The 10,772-nt window shown below is 39.7% G+C and overlaps 1 long non-coding RNA gene across 1 annotated transcript; it reads right to left on the minus strand.

Moving 5' to 3' along the window:
- Positions 1-518: 518 nt before the first annotated feature.
- On the minus strand, positions 519-10,164 carry Gm32773. Its single transcript, XR_381230.2, has 4 exons — positions 9,914-10,164; positions 9,087-9,216; positions 7,144-7,249; positions 519-4,039 (listed from the first exon to the last, which is right to left on the minus strand). It is a non-coding gene; the product is annotated as a predicted gene, 32773 (long non-coding RNA).
- Positions 10,165-10,772: the final 608 nt, after the last annotated feature.

Here is a 10,772-nt window from a genome sequence, read left to right on the forward strand (position 1 = left end):
TCTTCATGTGAGGCCTTCATGCAAACATGAGTTTTGACTGAGATCGGGAGTTGAAGAAACTATGTCCAAAGATGTCAAGTACAACTACGGGTGGGAGAAAGAGTCCTGTGAGCCATAGTTGAATGTTACTCAAATAAAAATTATAGAAAAAGAAAACCTTAGTAAAACAAGGGAGAAATACTTCATAAGTGAACCATCCTGAAAGCTACATAAAATCCACATTCAAAATGCAAAATAATTGCATTAGTATCATCCCCAAACTGACATTATTTCATTGTTGCTTGTCAATGACACCCATTAAGTGCCCAATATGCACTTAACCATTGTATCTTACTCCTTGCCCCTCTCTCCTGTCACTTGTTTCTGTTTGTCTCTCTTCCCCTTTCTGTTTCTCTGTGTTTGTGTCTCTGTGTCTGTGTTTCCTCTCTCTCTCTCTCTCTCTCTCTCTCTCTCTCTCTCTCTCTCTCTCTCTCTCTCCACAAACCAATTTCCTTATTATTTTCCTTATTATTTCTTATAGTCCTGTCTTTGAGCATTTTCTCCTTCAAGAAATCCTTCCTATGCTACCTCATGACCTCATGAGACAGTTTGAGCATTAATTGCATTAAGACTGATGTATGCTGGATGTGTCTCGTATGGATCCCTGAGCTGCTTCACTCAGTATGGGCTTTTCCTGGCAGGCAGTGGTGTATGGGTCATTGACTGGTTGAATCATTCATTAATGTATTCATTCCTTCAGAAAATAATTGAGAGATAAGTAGGAGCAAGAGTGTTTATGTGGAATCTTAGAGTCAGCAACAACAAAATAATCAAGGCTATCATAATCCATAGTATTATTATGTTTCTTTTCTTTTTTCCTTTGTAAACACTAATGAGTTAGGCAACCAGGGCTTTAGACCCTGAGGATGGAATAGGGTCAAGACACTAGCTCCAGCCCAGAAAATAATGTATGCTCTACTGCCCCTGCAAGCCTCAGCTTCTTCGTCTACCTCTTTCTGTATCCTGAGGATATTTGGTGGATAATTGAAATAATTGCATAGATGCATATTGAAAGGCTCTTTGTAAATCCAGAGTATTATTGTTGCTATAATTAGGCCATGCACAGTATATAGAAATCTTGATTAGAGTACTGCTTTTGCATAAGCTAATTAGCTTGCACAACAATATGTTTCCTGGATGTGTTTCTGTGGGTTGTTTTATATTTCCTTTTCATGCCTGTCTCTGGAACAAATGCACTGAACTGGCCTCCAAGGAAGATCCAGAATTCTGAAGAACAAAAGCTGCAGGGAGGCTGAGGCAGCTTTTCCCTGGGGTGAGTGGCATAGAAGGAAACTTAGAGTGACCTGGTAGCTAGGTGTGGAGACACTGTTGCTTCTCCCATGATTCTATCAGAAACAGAGAACCAGAAATATCCTCAGATTCCTATGTAGAAAGCCCTTAGCCTTCTCTCTCCAATAATCCTTTTCCTCTCTCTCCAACTGCCTTTCCCCTTCCAGGACCAGGCTCTCTATCATATTGACTTGAGTTATATTGTGATAGTTTGTTTGGTATGTCCATCTTCCAAACTGAAACAGGGTCTCCTTCTGGGGAGAAAGTATGGCTTCTTTATATTATTTCTACAGTTGATAGAAGTAAAGTGATAGGAAAAGATTTCTATTATTCCTTAGGGAGGTAGTTCTTTTTTAAGATTTATTTCTCTTTATATTTAGGTGTGTGTGTGTGTGTGTGTGTGTGTGTGTGTGTGTGTGTGTGTGTGTGTGTGTCTGTGTGTGTCTGTGTGTTGTTGTATGCATATGAGTGGAGATGCCTACAGAGGTCCAAAAGTGCATCTGATTACCTGGAGCTAGAGTTACAGGTGATAGGGAGCCACCTGATTCATATGCTAAGAACTAAACTCAGATCCTCCTCAAGAGCAGTACACAGACTCTCAACCACTAAAGCCATCTCTCCAGAAGAAAGAGGTAGTTCTTATGCCTAATTTTCAAACTAATGTGACTCTATTGTCTCTCACCCAGATAAAATAAAATACATCTCGATAAAACATGTTTAATAAAATTTCAGGAAATGTATGGACTCCTGTTCTTTAACATAAGATAATCTTCAGGACATGTTGGTTCAAGCCAGTAACCCCGATATTCTTAGGACCAATGCAGGTATAACAATAACTGAAGCCTGAACTACGTAGTGTGATCTTGGCTCAAAACAGGCAATGTTAGGCACTTCTTCCAGAAGACTTTAGGCAGGATATCTGAGTCATCTTGCTCATTCCTCAAAATGGTCTTCACATTTGGCCATGAGCCAAATTAAAGCAACCACAGCCTTGCAACTGAATTCTGGTGGAAGCACAATATATATCTGCTTGTCTCTGGAATCCCTTGTTCAAATGATCAGCAATGCCCTCAGAATACAAATGCTTCTAAAAATTGTCAAGAAAGAACATGTGGATACCTGGTCCAGCACGTGGATACCTAGTCCAGTGTGTGCCATTGTGATCACCACAAAAATCTATGCAGAGAAACATTAAGGAAAATGGAAACAGGGCTTTTCTTAACCCAAAATCACTTCTCCAGGAAATTGTACTTTGTGACTTGAGTCCACATATTACTATTGCACCAGGCATGTGCTGAGCCCGGATTTCTCTATTATAAGCATGAAATGATTCTCAACAGAAGCCAAGGGTAGAAGATAATATCACAGCCACTCAGGAGGATTTATCACAGCACACATACCCCACTTCTCCTCCATGGTATAATGCATTCAAGGAACAGAATTTTCTGTGTTGAGTCAAGTTTTTTTTTTCCAAGGGTTAAAGATTGCTGGACTGTTTTTTCTAGATGGGCAAATGTGTAAAATCAAAGGTTATTACAAACTTATACCAAAACAGCATATGAAAGACATTGTTACAGTCTCTCATTGCATCATCATGCTTCCTAAACTCCTATGACAGAAATGTGATTGTTTTCCAGTTTTTAAATGAGAAAACAAAATTCAGTAGAAACAAACTCATGCTGTCTGACTCTGGAGTTGTGCCTGAGAGCCTCACACAACCTGCTTCGCTGGTTAATTATGACATTCCCCTTCCTTCTCTTCCCTGGCCAAATAGGAAGCACTGAGGCAGGACTCATACTGAAAGGTAGCAAAGCAGATCTCCATCTGGAGAAACAGCCTCATCTTCTGAATCCTCCAATTATCTTTCACCCTCCCCACACCCTCTGCCATTTCCTGTAACACTGCTCATGATTAGAAAACACAGGTCCTCATTAAAGTCCATCTCTCTATCCTATTGGCACAAATTAAGACTAGCAGTGGCCCGTGCAGTGAACTCAGTGGGATCCTAGCTAATCATTTTTGCAAATTGAAAAATAGGCTGGTTCCTCATAAGCACCATCTGTACCTTCAGGACATTTTTATTAACACTTTCTCTCCTGGGCCATCATTTCTACTAAAAATATCAGAACAAAGGTTTCAAAGCTTCTCATCTGGCCTCTGAGAGTTCTCTAAAGGGATTCAGGCAGCAGCAGCCACTCTGGCCATTGTGATAAAGTAGTGAACTCTCTATGACACTTGCTATTTTTTCCAAATTACAGCTAAAACAGCACAGCCTTGGGGACTTGAAAATAATATGCCCATTTACTGAGCGAAAGTTTCTGAGTGATCATTGTGTGTCTAGCATTATTTTAAATTTTTCACATATTTTAGTGGGCAAACCAGAGCTGGGGCTTTGGGTTTGAGGAGAGCCTTAACACCGGGAAGACTTCATTCTGGAAAAGAAGCCAAGCCAATTATACAGGAGTTCATATTTAAATCAGCTATTGTTCTGAGGTATACAGTATACATGTCTGTGTGTTTGCTTAAAATTATGAGATATTGACTGATGCTATCACTACTTGGGGTTTGAAGAAAGTAAGAGGCAAAAATGGTGAGCACTTATCCCAGGTCCCAGTGGATGAGAATCAGAACTAGTCTTCAACTCCAGACACTGATGCCAGAGGACATGTTCTTAACTTCCTTCTTATTCCTCATGCTGTTGTGTCACCAGCTGGTAGAAAAGAATCAAGGGAATATTTCCTGACTTTAGGTACAGGTTTTTGTAGCACAAACAAACTAACTTTCTTGGAGAAAACAGAAATGTATTGGTCATATTTCTTTGGTTATATCCAAAAAGATTTTGTTATTCCCATTTTCCTGATGAAGTAAACAGCCTAGTCATACATTCAAAACTGGCTAAGACTCAGGCTCCTCTTTGTGTGTGTGTGTGTGTGTGTGTGTATGTGTGTGTGTGTAATATAGAGTGAGAGAGGGGAGTATGTGGTGGTTTGAATATGCTTGGCCCAGGGACTGGCACTATTTGGAGGTGTTGCCTTATTGGAGTAAGTGTGTCACTGTGGGCTTTAATGCCCTAGTTCTAGCTGCCTGGAAATCAGTCTTTCACCAACAGCCTTCATATGAAAATGTAGAACTCTCAGCTCCTCTTGCACCAGGCCTGCCTGGATGCTGCCATGTTCCTGCCTTGATGATAACAGACTGAACCTATGAGCCTGTTAGCCAGCCCCAATTAACTGTCTTTTTATAAGAGTTGCCTTGGTCATGGTGTTTGTTCACCACAATAAAACCCTAACTAAGACAGGTATATTACAACACTTTTTTCTTTTTAACTGGGGTCATAAGTGGCACTCCACAGCTTTTTAGCTTATGAATGTATGGTCCCATTTCCCTCTAGAGAGACTTCAAGTATGCCTGGATATACAACTCTGGGATTTTCTGCATGAGTGCTTACTCTGCAATGAGGCTCTTTTATAGTCTGAAGTACTGAAGAATTTGCTTCTCTAAAAGTTATCCTAACCCCACAGGATATGGGAGTTGGTGGATATTCTTGTTAATTTCTTGTCCTTTGATCAGACACAGATGAACTACATTCTATGACATTATATAGAAGATCCTTAGAAGCCAGGTGTGGTGGCACATGCTTTTAATCCCAGCACTTGGGAGGCAGAGGCAGGCAGATTTCTGAGTTTGAGGCCAGTCTGGTCTACAGAGTGAGTTCCAGGACAGCCAGGGCTACACAGAGAAACCCTGTGCCAAAAAACAAACAAGCAAACAAAAACAAAAAACAAAAAAAGGAAGATCTTTAGAATCACAGAGGCCACGATGATAACCTACCTCTGAATGTATCACACTACTGGTTTCCCACAAACTCCTGCCATTTCTATCTTCTTCATATCTATGCTCATCCAGGCATCCACCAGAAGAAATTAACCTCACCTAAGTCTTTGCCTTACAACTTCATTTGTAATGATACAACCCAGGACTTGTTGGGAAAAAATAAATCATGAGATAAGGAAACCTGTTGTACTGGCTAGTTTTGTGTCAACTTGACACAGCTGGAGTTATCACAGAGAAAGGAGCTTCAGTTGAGGAAATGCCTCCATGAGATCCAACTGTAAGGAATTTTCTCAATTAGTGATCAAGGGGGAAAGGCCCCTTGTGGGTGGGACCATCTCTGGGCTGGTAGTCTTGGGTTCTAGAAGAAAGCAGGCTGAGCAAGCCAGTAAGGAACATCCCTCCATGCCCTCTGTATCAGCTCCTACTTTCTGACCTGCTTGAGTTCCAGTCTTGACTTCCTTGGTGATGAACAGCAATATGCAGGTGTAAGCTGAATAAACCCTTTCCTCCCCAATTTTTTTCTTGGTCATGATGTTTGTGCAGGAATGGAAACTCTGACTAAGACACCTGTCTTTCTAACAAAGTAAGCAGAGAAGTTTCCTGTAACTACAACAGTTTAACTTAAACATCTTGTATGTTCTTGTTACATTTCAGCTTTAGTTAAGGGGATAGCCTATGACAGCTTACTGGCTGATGGCATCAAACTTGATGATGTCAATGAGCAATGAAAGCCAGGAGAGACTCAGATCCATTCCAGATGGCATTAATAGTCTTCAGATAGAAAAGTATGATTCTTGTGCCCCAATTAGGAAACAAAAAAGAAGACTGTAAGCAGGTGGGCTGTGAGGAGCCGCCCTCACATTTGCCATTATAAGATGGCGCTGACAGCTGTGTTCTAAGTGGTAAACATAATCTGCACACGTGCAGGGGCAGTTTTCCCGCCATGTGTTCTGCCTTTCTCGTGATGACAACTGGGCCGATGGGCTGCAGCCAATCAGGGAGTAATACGTCCTAGGCGGAGGATAATTCTCCTTAAAAGGGACGGGGTTTTGCCATTCTTTTTCTCTCTCTTGCTTTCTCTCTCTTGCTCTTGCTTTCTTGTTCTTGTTCTTGTTCTTGCTCTTGCTTTCTTGTTCTTGTTCTTTTTCTCTTTCTTGCTCTTGTTCTTCTTCTTGCTCTCTTGCTCTTGCGCTCTTGCTCTCTAGCTCCTGAAGATGTAAGCAATAAAGCTTTGCCGCAGAAGATTCTGGTTTGCTGTGTTCTTCCTGGCCGGTCACGTGAACGCGTGTAAGAGTGGGCATCTAAGAGACAGCTGCTCTGTGTGCTTCAAGAGTTTAGAGACAGTAGGGAAGAGTAGAGACTGTAAATAATGTAGCTCTCTCCAGATGTAGCCTGGGTAGGCTTCCAGCATTCTATGGTTTACAAGATGTAAATTGCCTCTGACTTTGCTTTCCATCAATTCTAGTCACAGCATGTTAAGCACACCATGGAGAGGGGAAAGTCCAGAAAAGATTAGCCATGTACACCAAGTGGCAGTTGTGAATGTCCTCCAAGCCTCCACCTTCCTTGTACAGGAGGCAGTGTGATTCATAAGAGATCTCGCTGGGGCTAGCCTTAAGGGGCAAGGCTTTACAGCAGACACAGTACACATGGAGCCATTGGACTAAGCTGAAACTAGTTACATCCTAAACTTTTCATGTCCCAGATTTTTCAGACAAATGACATAACACATGGATTTGTTCTAAGACAAACTAGTAGTACTAGAACTTGTATTGAAAGTATGGTGATAAAAACAAATGGAGAAATTCACATATAACTGAATTCACCAGGCTTGTGAATCTGGAAGAAAAGACTAGATGAGGCTGCTGTCTGAGCTTGAGTTCAACATGTAAAGAATTTTGGTCAGTTTTTAATCAGAGTTCATCAGATAATCCCCAAGGTATAAGACAAAATGTTTCGTGTTATACTTCTAAGACTTACAGGAAACTCGTTAAGTAATTTTGCACTTCTTGAATGAACATGCTTAAGTGGTCAGACTTCTCCAGAAGAGGAAAGGGCATGCCTTCAGGTAAAGCTTCATACCTCTCTACAATAACAACAACAACAAAATCCATATTGAAGCACATATTTGTGTGGGTGTTTAGTGTTCAGTATGCACATATACTCAGTGTGTATCATAACACACTGATTAAAAAACATAAAAGTATTGGCCAACATCACAGTCATTTGCACTACCCATCTCTTATACAATGAATGGGATTCAGTATTTCTATTTGATATATGTGGAAAGAATGGATGAAAAACTTAGACCCAGGTCATTCTTCTATTTCCATGCCCTTTCTAATTTTTGATAACCCAGCCACATGATCCTTTTCCAAGCAGCACTGTCCATAAGAAGATGCTGAACTGCTCTCACATTAGCCTGGCTCAGGCAACATTTCCATGTAGCTACTGAATAACTAAAAGGGGATAATGCTTCGTAAAATTAATGCAGCTTCATTTGTGGGTTCACTAAGTTTTCTTTCCTGCTATAGACATCATCTTTTAAAAGAATGTTCATTTATATTGGATTACAATTTTTCAAGCAATTTTGCATAGATTTTTTTCTATAATAGTGATGAAAAGTTGCTATGGAATTATAATTTCCATTCATAGCTTCAGAAGAGTCCAAGGAGTCAGAAATCTGCTCATAACTCCCCTAATAAAGAGAAAAATGAAGTCTGAGCTTTGATTTGTGTGTGTGTGTGTGTATGTGTGTGTGTGTATTCATACTACCTGTGAGAATGGGTGGGTCCATTTCAGTGTTAGCCAGTTACTGGCCATGCACACTGTCTTAGCCAACATGTAAATATGTAGGTATTATAGACTCTTCACTCAGCAATAGAAATATGTAAACAAAGGAAAATATGTAAATATTCATTACTTGTGGGCCTTGAGTAATAGACATGTAAATCAAGTAAGCAAAAACTAATAACTAATTAATAACTAATAACGCTATATTCAGTAAGAAATTATATCTTCTCAGAGGTGTTTTAGTTAACTGGAAGAAGCATAGAATTTGGGCAGATATAAAAACTGGAAGGAAGGTATTCTGTATAGATACTATGTAAGGACAGTAAGGTTATTTGGGAAATTGTGAGTACCACAAGGATAGTCAAAATGCAAGAAAATAGTGAAGAGGAAAATAGAAAGCAAAGATTTAGAGCAATTATAAATGCCTCTTAAAGGTATGGGATATGGTATGGAAATGGCTTACATGTCTTCTAAAGGTTCCTGTGTTGAAAATGTCTGATGTGTTCATGAAAGGAACCTAAGGTGGAGCATAGGCTATTAGCTCTTATTTGGGTTACTACTTGTAAAAATGATTAAGGTCATGCTCATGGGTTAGGACATGGGTCATGTCTTAAGTTGTACTTCTAGTTTGGCCGTGTGATCTTTCCCTCTCACAGAGTTCTGCTGAAGTGATGCCAATCTGTTAAGTGATGTGACTGACAGAGCTCCTCTAAACAGCTGGCTCCTTGCCATGTGGAATTCCAGTTCCTAAAACTGTGAGCAGAAGAAAGATTTTTTTGTTGTTGTTGCAAGTTATCCACACTCTGGAATTTTCTTATGGTAGCAGAAAAGAGAGTAATACAGCATTATCAAAGTTCTACTTATTTTACAGAACTTTTACGTGTCTCATAATTTATGAACAAAGAGGAAAGAATAATTTCTGTGAGAAGAATGGGAGCGGGATTGAGACAGATCAGCAGGTTTCCATAGCAGACCCTTTGTATGCAGCATCCCTTGACTGCTGCTGGGTGAAGTTTTCTATGCTAGTCTCAGGATCAACAGAATCTTGTTCATGCTCCTGTGGCAGCTGGTTTGTATATATGGGTCTGTCTCAATTTGTCTATCCTCTTCTTCTTTTGCATACAACTTACAGGTAGAACGACTGGAGAAGGTGACTACCACTTTGTGTGTTATTATTTTTTATAATCCAAGCTCATTTTCTATCGATTGGCTCACAGTAGGTGGTCAAATAAAGCTTTATTGGATTTTGTTGAATGGAGTCTGCAGGAAAAGACAAAGACATATGAAAATATTGATGATGTTTAGATAGAATGAATGTAGTTAAGAAATTTCATTTCAAATTATCATTATATTCTCAGTATGATAGGAAGCAAAGTCGTCTATTGGGAAAAAGAGAGATGAACTGTGCTGATTTCTTAAGGAAATCAGTAAATCCTTACCTCTAGAAAAAACAAAAACACTGAATCATAAATGGGACAACCAATATTTAAAAATAAACAATGTCTACATGGAATCAAAAAAAATATGTTGAAGAATAGTAATCCAGGTTGGAAATTTTTATGTGTGTAGAATTAAGTGGTCAAGTGAATTAGAATGCTTTAGAGCAATCAGTTAAACGATCATAGTTGGCTGGGACAGAAAGGCCAGAGAATAAGAAGAGGAATGTTTATTAACATTATGTAGGATTTTTTTCCCCCATAGGAGAAAAATGAACAAGGTAAAAAAAAATTTAAGGTAAAAAACTCAAACAAAATATTTGACTTTCAAAACAAAATAGATAAGAACCTAGAAAATCTCATGGCCCAATACTACATAGCAGTTGTGACTTTGGCTAAAAGTATTAACCTCTCAGAAACTGGCAAACTAGATATTGCTAGATATTGTAGAATCATGGAGACTTTCTATGTTTCTAGATGTAAGAAGTGACATGACTTACAATCAAAATGCAGAGACTCACCAGGCATTAAAATCAGTCAGCTCTCAGGAGCCATGTGAACACAACTTAGACACACCAGGCAGCCATCACTCACCACCGTCACAAGGGAAGATGACCAGGTTTCCTGGAAGAGTGACCATTATCTCAAGCCGTGCTGAGATGAGCATCTTGTTCTCCACTCATCACTTTCCTCTAAGTCCTGAGATGTGGCCTCTGATTTTCAACCCAGAATCTCCTGCTTTCTGGCTTCTGTGGCAGTGAGACATCAGCAGGATTCTGAAGGGCAGAGAAGAGAGAGGTCAGGGCGTTTACTGTCTCCACGTGCTGAGACCTGCCAGGCATTAGCTGCCAGTGGCAGAGCTTTTATGACAAGATTTCCTATACGCAAAAAAACTCTTATAGTTCAGCTCTTTCATCCATATCCCTGCTGGGCAAGGAGCTGGTAATGAACAATATTTAATGCTCTCTTTTTCATCAATTGGTTATCTTGCATATTCTTAAAGACATCTTTTGAGCATCATTTCTTACTGCCCAAGGCAAAAAAATAATAATATGTGGTTTAAATAAACTCAACTGAAAGTGAGCAAGGTATTTCCTTGTGACTCTGTGTATTTTGCTGGTATATTCTGCTACACCAAATGATTCCATTTTGCCAAGACTTTTGCCTCATCTTATGATGGAAGCATAAATATAACTAAAATCTTAACCCATTGGAGTCAAAGTTTATTTCCACTCAGTCCTGGTTGAGTCAAGTTGATAAATGTGGACATGAGAAAAAGTAAAACATTTCCTGTAAGAACTCCTAATGAAGCTGGGCGTGTGGCGCACGCCTTTAATCACAGCACTCGGGAGGCAGAGACAGGTGGATTTCTGAGTTCGA

The sequence above is a fragment of the Mus musculus genome, chromosome 12 (genome assembly GCF_000001635.26).
Source record: "Mus musculus strain C57BL/6J chromosome 12, GRCm38.p6 C57BL/6J".
NCBI lineage: Eukaryota > Metazoa > Chordata > Mammalia > Rodentia > Muridae > Mus > Mus musculus.